Source organism: Rhipicephalus microplus, chromosome 3 (genome assembly GCF_043290135.1).
Source record: "Rhipicephalus microplus isolate Deutch F79 chromosome 3, USDA_Rmic, whole genome shotgun sequence".
Taxonomy (NCBI): Eukaryota; Metazoa; Arthropoda; class Arachnida; order Ixodida; family Ixodidae; genus Rhipicephalus; species Rhipicephalus microplus.
This window is the reverse complement of record NC_134702.1, coordinates 292,593,770-292,609,143: the sequence shown is the minus strand read 5'-3', so window position 1 is coordinate 292,609,143 and position 15,374 is coordinate 292,593,770.

The following is a 15,374-nucleotide window of genomic DNA, read 5'->3' as shown; positions in this document are numbered from 1 at the left end:
GCGGTGCTATGGTGCGGGCAAGAGCCGAGCGACTGATAACGGCAGAAGCACCGTCAAAAAGGGCGTTGGGCTCAGAAAAGTGGCATGCGCGTCGTAATCAGATAACAGAAATTGAACACGAGGGTGAAGTCAGCGATGTCGCAGATGTTATCGAGCGTGCTTTCTTTGAGCACTTCCATGGTTTATTCACCGCCAGCTCAGTTGATGTCGATCGTTTTAAAAAAGATTTTTTACCGCTGATGCCAAAGCTTGACAATAATGCAAAAGAATTATTGGAAGAACCCATTTCGGAAGAGGAAGTTAACAGTGCTATTGAAAGTATGCATCCCGGGAAATCGCCTGGCCCTGATGGTCTGACTTCCGCCTTTTATAAGTGTTTCAAGTTTGAAATAACACCAGTCTTAGCTGACGTTTTTAATGAGGCATTCGAGCTGAAAATATTACCCCCGTCCTTTTCATCATTTCACACTGTTCTTATACCAAAATCGGAAGACCCCGTTGCACTGCGCAAAGTAAATTCTTACCGCCCAAACTGCCTCACTAATGGAGATTACAAGATATTCATGAAAATCCTAGCTAAAAGGTTGCAAACAGTCATTACGGAGCTCGTGGGGCCACATCAGACGTGCGGCATTAAAGGTCGAACTATCCTCACGAATATACACGCAGCCCGGAGCATCCTCGAATGTTGCGACGCTATTGATGCGCGAGTCGCAATGCTGCAAATCGACCTCGAGAAAGCTTTCGACAGGGTGCCTCATGAAATTCTGCTGTGCATCCTAGATTATGTGAATTTAGGGAAAATAATCAAAGAGGTGGTTGTCATGGCGTACCGAGACTGCTCAACGCGGCTAATCGTTAACAAGGTGGTGGGGAAGCGCATCCCAGTCAAGCGTTCGGTCCGTCAGGGTTGTCCTCTCTCACCACTATTGTTTTGTTTGTACATAGAGTCCTTTTGTTTGAGTGTCATAGAGAATGACTGTGTCCGTGGGTTTAAGCTGCACGAGGTTGAAGTCCGACTGTTGGCTTATGCGGACGATATTGCCATTTTTTGCGCGGACTCTGACAGCATAGCAGATGCTGTCAAATGCGTTACTAACTTCTGTGCTGCAAGTGGCAGCGCTGTTAACTGGGGAAAATGCCTTGGCTTTTGGCACGGTGACTGGGCAGAAACCCCAGACAGTTTTGCCAGCATAAGGTTTGTTACGACACCGGTGAAATACTTGGGTGCCCCCCTCGAATGCTACAAAGACAGCGAATCGTACTGGAGGAGCCAAGTGGATAACCTGCGGGAAAGAGTGAACAAGTGGAATGGCTGGAATTGGTCTATGTTTTCTAAAGCCACAATTTACAACATATTCTTAGTGAGTAAAATTTGGTATATCTTACAAGTCTTACATTGTTCAAGGGTAAACATCCAAAAATTTCACCGTGTGTTCGCTGTCTTTGTGTGGGAATCGTCTTGGGAAAGATCGAGTCGGGCCAATTTATTTCTTCGAGTGCGAAATGGAGGACTCGGCTTGTCGCATTTGTTTTAAAGACAGGTAGTCAATCGATTTTGTTTCTTTAGAGACGTCGACAACCCATTCCTTCGCACTGTCTGTCAACTTCGCCTGGGGCAACACTTGCCTAACATGGTTGTATCAACCTGCAGCGTACCTGGTGGTGTTTATGGCTTTCTCCGCGAAGTTGTGCTTTCTTGTAGGTTTCTGTCAGTGCGGTTTTCACTTGAATATTTGAGTCAAGTCCGACGAAGAAAGTTGTACAAGGACTTATGTGATGTGTTTTTACCAGTGCCTATGTATCGGTCCCTTTACAATGTATGCCGTGGCCACACTGTACTAAAGCGCGTCAAGGCGATGAAAATATCGCCAGGTGCTAAGAATTTCTTTTTTAAATTACATACCGGTACGCTGACCGTCAAAACCTTGATGGCTGCAAAGGGGTTCTACGTTCCTTGGGGCACGCATTGCATAATATGCAGAAAGGAGGAGACAATTGAGCATGTATTCATTGACTGCTGGGATGCTGTCTTTCTTTGGGACGTGCTCCAGCGCACGATCAAAAAAGACTTCCCCATAAATGCATATGGCATCCGCTATTTGCATATACAAAGTGACGATGGTACCCCATATGATATGATAATGCTTATGGCTCTTCATAGCATTTGGAAATCCAGGATGGCAGCCATGCACTTTGATGTAGATGCACGAGCACCCACCCAGTACTTCAAAGAGTATATAAGAAATTTTGTGGATGAACAAAAGTTGCAGGAACTCCCCCCAGAATGGTTGCCGCGCGTCGAATTACTATCGACGATAAAAACATTTTAACAGATGCGTGGCCACATCGTTTGAGCCATGGTTTTTACAATGTTTTGGATTGTGTTGTGTAATTATCAGTTAATATGTGTATTGTTTATGTGAGCCGAAAACAGGCAATAAAGAAAAAAAAGTGGCGCAATTGGCTAGCGCGATCGGCTGTTAACCGAAAAGTTGGAGGTTCGAGCCCACCCGGTGGTGGTGCGGCGCTTTTTTTTTCTTTGGGCTGATAGCTTTGAAGATATCTTCTAATTGTGGTGAGAGTTGAGCAGGACTTTCTCTGTGGCGCAATTGGCCAGCGCGATCGGCTGTTAACCGAAAAGCTGGAGGTTCGAGCCCTCCCAGGAGTGGTGTTTTGCTTTTTTCTTTGCGCTGATAGCTTTGAAGATATGTTCTGATGGTGGTGATAGTGGAGCACGACTGTCTCCGTGGCGCAATTGGCTAGCGCGATCGGCTGTTAACCGAAAGGTTGGAGGTTCGAGCCCACCCGGTGGAGGTGCGGTGCTTTTTTTTCTTTGGGCTGATAGCTTTGAAGTTATGTTCTGATGGGGGTGAGAAGGGAGCAAGACTGTCTCCGTGGCGCAATGGGATAGCGCGATCGGCTGTTGACCGAAAGGTTGGAGTTTCGAGCCCTCCCGGGAGTGGTGTGTTGCTTTTTTCTTTGCGGTGATAGCTTTGAAGTTATGTTCTGATGGTGGTGAGAGTGGAGCAAGACTGTCTCCGTGGCGCAATGGGCTAGCGCGATCGGCTGTTAACCGAAAGGTTGGAGGTTCGAGCCCACCTGGTGGTGGTGCAGCGCTTTTTTTTCTTTGCGCTGATAGCTTTGAAGATATGTTCTGATGATGGTGAGAGTGGAGCAAGACTGCCTCCGTGGCGCAATGGGCTAGCGCGATCAGCTGTTAACCGAAAGGTTGGAGTCTCGAGCCCTCCCAGGAGTGGTGTGTTGCTTTTTTCTTTGCGGTAATAGCTTTGAAGATATGTTCTGATTGTGGTGAGATTGCAGCAGGACAGTCTTCGTGGCGCAATTGGCTAGCGCGATCGGCTGTTAACCGAAAGGTCAGAGGTTCGAGCCCAACCGGTGGGGGTGCGGCGCTTTTTTTTTCTTTGGGGTGATAGCTCTGAAGAAATGTTCTGACGATGGTGAGAGTGGAGCACGACTGTCTCCGTGGGGCAATTGGCTAGCGCGATCGGCTGTTAACTGAAAGGTTGGAGGTTCAAGCCCACCCGGTGGTGGTGCGGCGCTTTTTTTTTTCTTTGGGCTGATAGCTCTGAAGAAATGTTCTGACGGTGGTGAGAGTGGAGCAGGACTGTCTCCGTGGCGCAATTGGCTAGCGTGATCGGCTGTTAACCGGAAAGTTGGAGGTTCTTGCCCACCCGGTGGTGGTGCGGCGCTTTTTTTTCTTTGGGCTGATAGCTTTGAAGATATGTTCTGATGGTGGTGAGAGTGGAGCAGGACTGTCTTCGTGGCGCAATTGGCTAGCGCGATCGGCTGTTAACCAAACGGTCGGAGGTTCGAGCCCACCCAGTGGTGGTGCGGCGCTTTTTTTTCTTCGGGCTGATAGCTTTGATGATATGTTCTTATGGTGGTGAGAGTGGAGCAGGTCTGTCTCTGTGGCGCAATTGGCTAGCGCGATCGGCTGTTAACCGAAAAGTTGGAGGTTCGAGCCTACCCGGTGGTTGTGCGGCGCTTTTTTTTCTGTGGGCTGATAGCTTTGAAGATATGTTCTGATGGTGGTGAGAGTGGAGCAGGACTGTCTCCGTGGCGGATTTTGCTAGCGTGATCGGCTGTTAACCGGAAAGTTGGAGGTTCGAGCCCACCCGGTGGTGCTGCGGCGCTTTTTTTTCTTTGGGCTGATAGCTTTGAAGATATGTTCTGATGGTGGTGAGAGGGGAGCAGGACTGTCTCCGTGGCGCAATTGGCTAGCGCGATCGGCTGTTAACCAAAAGGTCGGAGGTTCGAGCCCACCCAGTGGTGGTGCGGCGCTTTTTTTTGGGCTGATAGCTTTGAAGATATGTTCTCATGGTGGTGAGAGTGGAGCAGGACTGTCTCCGTGGCGCAATTGGCTAGCGCGATCGGCTGTTAACCGAAAAGTCGGAGGTTCGAGCCTACCCGGTGGTTGTGCGGCGCTTTTTTTTCTGTGGGCTGATAGCTTTGAAGATATGTTCTGATGGTGGTGAGAGTGGAGCAGGACTGTCTCCGTGGCGCAATTGGCTAGCGTGATCGGCTGTTAACCGAAAAGTTGGAGGTTCGAGCCCACCCGGTGGTGGTGCGGTGCTTTTTTTTCTTTGGGCTGATAGCTTTGAAGATATGTTCTGATGGTGGTGAGAGTGGAGCAGGACTGTCTCTATGGCGAAATTAGCTTGCGCGATCGGCTGTTAACCGAAAGGTTGGAGGTTCGAGCCCACCCGGTGGTGGTGCGGCGCTTTTTTTTTCTTTGCGCTGATAGCTTTGAAGATATGTTCTGATGGTGGTGAGAGTGGAGCAGGACGGTCCCCGTGGCGCAATTGGCTAGCGCGATCGGCTGTTAACCGAAAGGGTGGAGGTTCGAGCCCACCTGGTGGTGGTGCAGCGCTTTTTTTTCTTTGCGCTGATAGCTTTGAAGATATGTTCTGATGATGGTGAGAGTGGAGCAAGACTGCCTCCGTGGCGCAATGGGCTAGCGCGATCGGCTGTTAACCGAAAGGTTGGAGTCTCGAGCCCTCCCAGGAGTGGTGTGTTGCTTTTTTCTTTGCGGTAATAGCTTTGAAGATATGTTCTGATTGTGGTGAGATTGCAGCAGGACAGTCTTCGTGGCGCAATTGGCTAGCGCGATCGGCTGTTAACCGAAAGGTCAGAGGTTCGAGCCCAACCGGTGGGGGTGCGGCGCTTTTTTTTTCTTTGGGGTGATAGCTCTGAAGAAATGTTCTGACGATGGTGAGAGTGGAGCACGACTGTCTCCGTGGGGCAATTTGCTAGCGCGATCGGCTGTTAACTGAAAGGTTGGAGGTTCAAGCCCACCCGGTGGTGGTGCGGCGCTTTTTTTTTCTTTGGGCTGATAGCTCTGAAGAAATGTTCTGACGGTGGTGAGAGTGGAGCAGGACTGTCTCCGTGGCGCAATTGGCTAGCGTGATCGGCTGTTAACCGGAAAGTTGGAGGTTCTTGCTCACCCGGTGGTAGTGCGGCGCTTTTTTTTCTTTGGGCTGATAGCTTTGAAGATATGTTCTGATGGTGGTGAGAGTGGAGCAGGACTGTCTTCGTGGCGCGATTGGCTAGCGCGATCGGCTGTTAACCAAAACGTCGGAGGTTCGAGCCCACCCAGTGGTGGTGTGGCGCTTTTTTTTCTTCGGGCTGATAGCTTTGATGATATGTTCTTATGGTGGTGAGAGTGGAGCAGGTCTGTCTCTGTGGCGCAATTGGCTAGCGCGATCGGCTGTTAACCGAAAAGTTGGAGGTTCGAGCCTACCCGGTGGTTGTGCGGCGCTGTTTTTTCTGTGGGCTGATAGCTTTGAAGATATGTTCTGATGGTGGTGAGAGTGGAGCAGGACTGTCTCCGTGGCGGAATTTGCTAGCGTGATCGGCTGTTAACCGGAAAGTTGGAGGTTCGAGCCCACCCGGTGGTGCTGCGGCGCTTTTTTTTCTTTGGGCTGATAGCTTTGAAGATATGTTCTGATGGTGGTGAGAGGGGAGCAGGACTGTCTCCGTGGCGCAATTGGCTAGCGCGATCGGCTGTTAACCAAAAGGTCGGAGGTTCGAGCCCACCCAGTGGTGGTGCGGCGCTTTTTTTTTGGGCTGATAGCTTTGAAGATATGTTCTTATGGTGGTGAGAGTGGAGCAGGACTGTCTCCGTGGCGCAATTGGCTAGCGCGATCGGCTGTTAACCGAAAAGTCGGAGGTTCGAGCCTACCCGGTGGTTGTGCGGCGCTTTTTTTTCTGTGGGCTGATAGCTTTGAAGATATGTTCTGATGGTGGTGAGAGTGGAGCAGGACTGTCTCCGTGGCGCAATTGGCTAACGTGATCGGCTGTTAACCGAAAAGTTGGAGGTTCGAGCCCACCCGGTGGTGGTGCGGTGCTTTTTTTTCTTCGGGCTGATAGCTTTGAAGATATGTTCTGATGGTGGTGAGAGTGGAGCAGGACTGTCTCTATGGCGAAATTGGCTTGCGCGATCGGCTGTTAACCGAAAGGTTGGAGGTTCGAGCCCACCCGGTGGTGGTGCGGCGCTTTTTTTTCTTTGCGCTGATAGCTTTGAAGATATGTTCTGATGGTGGTGAGAGTGGAGCACGATTGTCTCCGTGGCGCAATTGGCTAGCGCGATCTGCTGTTAACCGAAAAGTTGGAGGTTCGAGAACACCCGGTGGTGGTGCGGTGCTTTTTTTCCTTGGGCTGATAGCTTTGATGATATGTTCTGATGGTGGTGAGAGATGAGCAAGACTGTCTCCGTGGCGCAATGGGCTAGCGCGATTGGCTGTTAACCGAAAGGTTGGAGTTTTGAGCCCTCCCGGGAGTGGTGTGTTGCTTTTTTCTTTGGGGTGATAGCTCTGAAGAAATGGTCTGACGGTGGTGAGAGTGGAGCAGGACGGTCCCCGTGGCGCAATTGGCTAGCGCGATCGGCTGTTAACCGAACGGTTGGAAGTTCGAGCCCAACCGGTGGTGGTGCGGCGCTTTTTTTTCTTTGGGGTGATAGCTCTGAAGAAATGTTCTGACGGTGGTGAGAGTGGAGCACGACTGTCTCCGTGGGGCAATTGGCTAGCGCGATCGGCTGTTAATCGAAAGGTTGGAGGTTCGAGCCCACCAGGAGGTGGTGCGGCGCTTTTTTTTCTTTGGGGTGATAGCTCTGAAGAAATGGTCTGGCGGTGGTGAGAGTGGAGCAGGACGGTCCCCGTGGCGCAATTGGCTAGCGCGATCGGCTGTTAACCGAAAAGTTGGAGGTTCGAGCCCACCCGGTGGTGGTGCGGCGCTTTTTTTTTTCTTTGGGCTGATAGCTTTGAAGATATGTTCTAATTGTGGTGAGAGTTGAGCAGGACTTTCTCTGTGGCGCAATTGGCCAGCGCGATCGGCTGTTAACCGAAAAGTTGGAGGTTCGAGCCCTCCCGGGAGTGGTGTTTTGCTTTTTTCTTTGCGCTGATAGCTTTTTAAGATATGTTCTGATGGTGGTGAGAGTGGAGCACGACTGTCTCCGTGGCGCAATTGGCTAGCGCGATCGGCTGTTAACCGAAAGGTTGGAGGTTCGAGCCCACCCGGTGGTGGTGCGGTGCTTTTTTTTTTGGGCTGATAGCTTTGAAGTTATGTTCTGATGGTGGTGAGAAGGGAGCAAGACTGTCTCCGTGGCGCAATGGGATAGCGCGATCGGCAGTTGACCGAAAGGTTGGAGTTTCGAGCCTTCCCGGGACTGGTGTGTTGCTTTTTTCTTTGCGCTGATAGCTTTGAAGTTATGTTCTGATGGTGGTGAGAGTGGAGCAAGACTGTCTGCGTGGCGCAATGGGCTAGCGCGATCGGCTTTTAACCGAAAGGTTGGAGGTTCGAGCCCACCTGGTGGTGGTGCAGCGCTTTTTTTTTCTTTGCGCTGATAGCTTTAAAGATATGTTCTGATGATGGTGAGAGTGGAGAAAGACTGCCTCCATGGCGCAATGGGCTAGCGCGATCGGCTGTTAACCGAAAGGTTGGAGTCTCGAGCCCTCCCAGGAGTGGTGTGTTGCTTTTTTCTTTGCGGTAATAGCTTTGAAGATATGTTCTGATGGTGGTGAGATTGGAGCAGGACTGTCTTCGTGGCGCAATTGGCTAGCGCGATCGGCTGTTAACCAAAAGGTTGGAGGTTCGAGCCCAACCGGTGGTGGTGCGGCGCTTTTTTTTCTTTGGGGTGATAGCTCTGAAGAAATGTTCTGACGATGGTGAGAGTGGAGCACGACTGTCTCCGTGGGGATATTGGCTAGCGCGATCGGCTGTTAACCGTAAGATTGGAGGTTCGAGCCCACGCGGTGGTGGTGCAGCGCTTTTTTTTCTTTGGGCTGATAGCTCTGAAGAAATGTTCTGACGGTGGTGAGAGTAGAGCAGGACAGTCTGCGTGGCGAAATTGGCTAGCGCGATCGGCTGTTAACTGAAAAGTTGGAGGTTCGAGCTCTCCCGGTGGTGGTGCGGCGCTTTTTTTTCTGTGGGCTGATAGCTTTGAAGTTATGTTCTGATGGTTGTGAGAGTAGAGCAAGACTTTCTCCGTGGCGCAATTGGCTAGCGTGATCGGCTGTTAACCGGAAAGTTGGAGGTTCGAGCCCTCCCGGGAGTGGTGTTTTGCTTTTTTCTTTGCGGTAATAGCTTTGAAGATATGTTCTGATGGTGGTGAAAGTGGAGCAGGACTGTCTTCGTGGCGCAATTGGCTAGCGCGATCGGCTGTTAACCGAAAGGTCAGAGGTTCGAGCCCAACTGGTGGTGGTGCGGCGCTTTTTTTCTTTGGGGTGATGGCTCTGAAGAAATGTTCTGACGGTGGTGAGAGTGGAGCACGACTGTCTCCGTGGGGCAATTGGCTAGCACGATCGCCTGTTAACCGAAAGGTGGGGGGTTCGAGCCCACCCGGTGGTGGTGCGGCGCTTTTTTTTCTTTGGGGTGATAGCCCTGAAGAAATGGTCTGACGGTGTTGAGACTGGAGCAGGACGGTCCCCGTGGCGCAATTGGCTAGCGCAATCGGCTGTTAACCGAAAAGTTTGAGGTTCGAGCCCACCCGGTGGTGGTGCGGCGCTTTTTTTTCTTTGGGCTGATAGCTTTGAAGATATGTTCTAATTGTGGTGAGAGTTGAGCAGGACTTTCTCCGTGGCGCAATTGGCCAGCGCGATCGGCTGTTAACCGAAAAGTTGGAGGTTCGAGCCCTCCCGGGAGTGGTGTTTTGCTTTTTTCTTTGCACGGATAGCTTTGAAGATATGTTCTGATGGTGGTGAGAGTGGAGCAAGACTGTCTCCGTGGCGCAATGGGCTAGCGCGATCGGCTGTTAACCGAAAGTTTGGAGGTTCGAGCCCACCCGGTGGTGGTGCAGCGCTTTTTTTCTTTGCGCTGATAGCTTTGAAGATATGTTCTGATGGTGGTGAGAGTGGAGCAAGACTGTCTCCGTGGCGCAATGGGCTAGCGCGATCGGCTGTAAACCGAAAGGTTGGAGTTTTGAGCCCTCCCGGGAGTGGTGTGTTGCTTTTTTTATTGCGGTAATAGCTTTGAAGATATGTTCTGATGATGGTGAGAGTGGAGCAGGACTGTCTCCGTGGCGCAATTGGCTAGCGCGATCGGCTGTTAACCGAAAAGTCGGAGGTTCGAGCCTACCCGGTGGTTGTGCGGCGCTTTTTTTTCTGTGGGCTGATAGCTTTGAAGATATGTTCTGATGGTGGTGAGAGTGGAGCAGGACTGTCTCCGTGGCGCAATTGGCTAGCGTGATCGGCTGTTAACCGAAAAGTTGGAGGTTCGAGCCCACCCGGTGGTGGTGCGGTGCTTTTTTTTCTTTGGGCTGATAGCTTTGAAGATATGTTCTGATGGTGGTGAGAGTGGAGCAGGACTGTCTCTATGGCGAAATTGGCTTGCGCGATCGGCTGTTAACCGAAAGGTTGGAGGTTCGAGCCCACCCGGTGGTGGTGCGGCGCTTTTTTTTCTTTGCGCTGATAGCTTTGAAGATATGTTCTGATGGTGGTGAGAGTGGAGCACGATTGTCTCCGTGGCGCAATTGGCTAGCGCGATCTGCTGTTAACCGAAAAGTTGGAGGTTCGAGCCCACCCGGTGGTGGTGCGGTGCTTTTTTTCTTTGGGCTGATAGCTTTGATGATATGTTCTGATGGTGGTGAGAGATGAGCAAGACTGTCTCCGTGGCGCAATGGGCTAGCGCGATTGGCTGTTGACCGAAAGCTTGGAGTTTTGAGCCCTCCCGGGAGTGGTGTGTTGCTTTTTCCTTTGCGATGATAGCTTTGAAGATATGTTTTGATGGTGGTGAGAGTGGAGCAGGACGGTCCCCGTGGCGCAATTGGCTAGCGCGATCGGCTGTTAACCGAAAGGGTGGAGGTTCGAGCCCACCTGGTGGTGGTGCAGCGCTTTTTTTTCTTTGCGCTGATAGCTTTGAAGATATGTTCTGATGATGGTGAGAGTGGAGCAAGACTGCCTCCGTGGCGCAATGGGCTAGCGCGATCGGCTGTTAACCGAAAGGTTGGAGTCTCGAGCCCTCCCAGGAGTGGTGTGTTGCTTTTTTCTTTGCGGTAATAGCTTTGAAGATATGTTCTGATTGTGGTGAGATTGCAGCAGGACAGTCTTCGTGGCGCAATTGGCTAGCGCGATCGGCTGTTAACCGAAAGGTCAGAGGTTCGAGCCCAACCGGTGGGGGTGCGGCGCTTTTTTTTTCTTTGGGGTGATAGCTCTGAAGAAATGTTCTGACGATGGTGAGAGTGGAGCACGACTGTCTCCGTGGGGCAATTTGCTAGCGCGATCGGCTGTTAACTGAAAGGTTGGAGGTTCAAGCCCACCCGGTGGTGGTGCGGCGCTTTTTTTTTCTTTGGGCTGATAGCTCTGAAGAAATGTTCTGACGGTGGTGAGAGTGGAGCAGGACTGTCTCCGTGGCGCAATTGGCTAGCGTGATCGGCTGTTAACCGGAAAGTTGGAGGTTCTTGCTCACCCGGTGGTAGTGCGGCGCTTTTTTTTCTTTGGGCTGATAGCTTTGAAGATATGTTCTGATGGTGGTGAGAGTGGAGCAGGACTGTCTTCGTGGCGCGATTGGCTAGCGCGATCGGCTGTTAACCAAAACGTCGGAGGTTCGAGCCCACCCAGTGGTGGTGTGGCGCTTTTTTTTCTTCGGGCTGATAGCTTTGATGATATGTTCTTATGGTGGTGAGAGTGGAGCAGGTCTGTCTCTGTGGCGCAATTGGCTAGCGCGATCGGCTGTTAACCGAAAAGTTGGAGGTTCGAGCCTACCCGGTGGTTGTGCGGCGCTGTTTTTTCTGTGGGCTGATAGCTTTGAAGATATGTTCTGATGGTGGTGAGAGTGGAGCAGGACTGTCTCCGTGGCGGAATTTGCTAGCGTGATCGGCTGTTAACCGGAAAGTTGGAGGTTCGAGCCCACCCGGTGGTGCTGCGGCGCTTTTTTTTCTTTGGGCTGATAGCTTTGAAGATATGTTCTGATGGTGGTGAGAGGGGAGCAGGACTGTCTCCGTGGCGCAATTGGCTAGCGCGATCGGCTGTTAACCAAAAGGTCGGAGGTTCGAGCCCACCCAGTGGTGGTGCGGCGCTTTTTTTTTGGGCTGATAGCTTTGAAGATATGTTCTTATGGTGGTGAGAGTGGAGCAGGACTGTCTCCGTGGCGCAATTGGCTAGCGCGATCGGCTGTTAACCGAAAAGTCGGAGGTTCGAGCCTACCCGGTGGTTGTGCGGCGCTTTTTTTTCTGTGGGCTGATAGCTTTGAAGATATGTTCTGATGGTGGTGAGAGTGGAGCAGGACTGTCTCCGTGGCGCAATTGGCTAACGTGATCGGCTGTTAACCGAAAAGTTGGAGGTTCGAGCCCACCCGGTGGTGGTGCGGTGCTTTTTTTTCTTCGGGCTGATAGCTTTGAAGATATGTTCTGATGGTGGTGAGAGTGGAGCAGGACTGTCTCTATGGCGAAATTGGCTTGCGCGATCGGCTGTTAACCGAAAGGTTGGAGGTTCGAGCCCACCCGGTGGTGGTGCGGCGCTTTTTTTTCTTTGCGCTGATAGCTTTGAAGATATGTTCTGATGGTGGTGAGAGTGGAGCACGATTGTCTCCGTGGCGCAATTGGCTAGCGCGATCTGCTGTTAACCGAAAAGTTGGAGGTTCGAGAACACCCGGTGGTGGTGCGGTGCTTTTTTTCTTTGGGCTGATAGCTTTGATGATATGTTCTGATGGTGGTGAGAGATGAGCAAGACTGTCTCCGTGGCGCAATGGGCTAGCGCGATTGGCTGTTGACCGAAAGGTTGGAGTTTTGAGCCCTCCCGGGAGTGGTGTGTTGCTTTTTCCTTTGCGATGATAGCTTTGAAGATATGTTTTGATGGTGGTGAGAGTGGAGCAAGACTGTCTCCGTGGCGCATTGGGCTAGCGCGATCGGCTGTTAACCGAAAGGTTGGAGTTTTGAGCCCTCCCGGGAGTGGTGTGTTGCTTTTTTCTTTGGGGTGATAGCTCTGAAGAAATGGTCTGACGGTGGTGAGAGTGGAGCAGGACGGTCCCCGTGGCGCAATTGGCTAGCGCGATCGGCTGTTAACCGAAAAGTTGGAGGTTCGAGCCCACCCGGTGGTGGTGCGGCGCTTTTTTTTCTTTGGGCTGATAGCTTTGAAGATATGTTCTGATGGTGGTGAGAGTGGAGCACGATTGTCTCCGTGGCGCAATTGGCTAGCGCGATCTGCTGTTAACCGAAAAGCTGGAGGTTCGAGAACACCCGGTGGTGGTGCGGTGCTTTTTTTCTTTGGGCTGATAGCTTTGATGATATGTTCTGATGGTGGTGAGAGATGAGCAAGACTGTCTCCGTGGCGCAATGGGCTTGCGCGATTGGCTGTTGACCGAAAGGTTGGAGTTTTGAGCCCTCCCGGGAGTGGTGTGTTGCTTTTTCCTTTGCGATGATAGCTTTGAAGATATGTTTTGATGGTGGTGAGAGTTGAGTAGGACTTTCTCCGTGGCGCAATTGGCCAGCGCGATCGGCTGTTAACCGAAAAGTTGGAGGTTCGAGCCCTCCCGGGAGTGGTGTTTTGCTTTTTTCTTTGCGCGGATAGCTTTGAAGATACGTTCCGATGGTGGTGAGAGTGGAGCACGACTGTCTCCTTGGCGCAATTGGCTAGCGCGATCGGCTGTTAACCGAAAGGTTGGAGTTTCGAGCCCTCCCGGGAGTGGTGTGTTGCTTTTTTTTGCGCTGATAGCTTTGAAGATATGTTCTGATGGTGGTGAGAGTGGAGCAAGACTGTCTCCGTGGCGCAATGGGCTAGCGCGATCGGCTGTTAACCGAAAGGTTGGAGGTTCGAGCCCACTCGGTGGTGGTGCAGCGCTTTTTTTCTTTGCGCTGATAGCTTTGAAGATATGGTCTGATGGTGGTGAGAGTGGAGCAAGACTGTCTCCGTGGCGCAATGGGCTAGCGCGATCGGCTGTAAACCGAAAGGTTGGAGTTTTGAGGCCTCCCGGGAGTGGTGTGTTGCTTTTTTCTTTGCGGTAATAGCTTTGAAGATATGATCTGATGGTGGTGAGAAGGGAGCAAGACTGTCTCCGTGGCGCAATGGGCTAGCGCGATCGGCTGTTGACCGAAAGGTTGGAGGTTCGAGCCCACCTGGTGGTGGTGCAGCGCTTTTTTTTCTTTGGCCTGATAGCTTTGAAGATATGTTCTGATGGTGGTGAGAGTGGAGCAGGACTGTCTCCATGGCGCAATTGGCTAGCGTGATCGGCTGTTAACCGGAAAGTTGGAGGTTCGAGCCCACACGGTGGTGGTGCGGTGCTTTTTTTTCTTTGGGCTGATAGCTTTGATGATATGATCTGATGGTGGTGAGAGATGAGCAAGACTGTCTCCGTGGCGCAATGGGCTAGCGCGATCGGCTGTTGACCGAAAGGTTGGAGTTTCGAGCCCTCCCGGGAGTGGTGTGTTGCTTTTTTCTTTCCGATGATAGCTTTGAAGATATGTTCTGATGGTGGTGAGAGGGGAGCAAGACTGTCTCCGTGGCGCAATTGGCTAGCGCGATCGGCTGTTAACCAAAAAGTTGGAGGTTCGAGCCCACCCGGTGGTGGTGCGGTGATTTTTTTCTTTGGGCTGATAGCTTTAATGATATGATCTGATGGTGGTGAGAGATGAGCAAGACTGTCTCCGTGGCGCAATGGGCTAGCGCGATCGGCTGTTGACCGAAAGGTTGGAGTTTCGAGCCCTCCCGGGAGTGGTGTGTTGATTTTTTCTTTCCGATGATAGCTTTGAAGATATTTTATTTATTTATTTATTACATACTGCAGTCCGTAGACCAAGCAGGAGGGGCACAAAAAGGGAGCATAGCGAAAAAAGCGAACAAGTTTTACAGGAAGTTAGAATACACAAAGCTACTGAAAAACAAGTCATACTAAATAGGATGCTTAGTTATACATATCTAGAAAAAAAAGCGAACAAACTTCTAGAAACAGTTTCAAGCACAAAAAGTAAAGCTACACAGTTGAAATAATAAGATGAGCTAATCTAGCATTGAAATATCAACAGTGTTGATTACACAAAAGATGCATGTAGTTTTCAAAGTCGGGAATGCCACGTTCAGGAAAAACATTTGAAGGCAGTGCATTCCATTCGCTAATGGTTCTAGGAAAGAAGGAATGTTTGAAAAGGTTAGTACGTGCAAAGTAAGGTGTCAGATCATGATTGTGAGCATGCCTGGTTTTCCTGGAAGAAGAGGGAGAGATGTATTTACTGGGATCAATATTAAACTGATGATTACGAAGCAGGAAAAGAAACTTGAGTCTGGCGATAGTTCTACGCTGTTTCAAGAGCGGAATGTTGTTAGTAGTCCTAAGTGATGAAGGAGAATCAAGATTGTGATAGGCATTATAGATGAATCTTACCGCTCTCCTCTGGACCATTTCAAGTTTATAAACGTCCTTTTTAAAGTACGGGTCCCAGGCTACGCATGCGTACTCTAGACGGGGTCGAATAAATGTATTATATGCAAGAAGTTTTATCTGAGTTGGCGCGTTTTTTAGTTTGTGTCTAAGAAACCCTAGTTTTCTAGAGGCGGAGGACCAAGCGTCGTCAATGTGGTTACTCCACGACAGTCGATTGGTAATATTGACTCCCAAGTATTTAAAATTGCTCACTTCGATCAACGGATTATTATTTAAGGTGTAGCGTGATGCAAAAGGGGTAATTTTATTTGAGATACGCATATAGACCGATTTACTAATGTTTAACTCCATCGACCAGGCGTGGCACCAATCGGAGAGAGAATTTAGGTTGTTCTGCAAGCACTCTTGGTCTCTTTCACTTTTAATTGGCTTGTAAAGAATGCAGTCATCTGCAAAAAGCTTTAAGCTTATGGCGGAGGTGTCAACTGATGAAACGATGTCATTGATAAAGATGAGAAACAAGACAGGGCCAAGGACACTGCCTT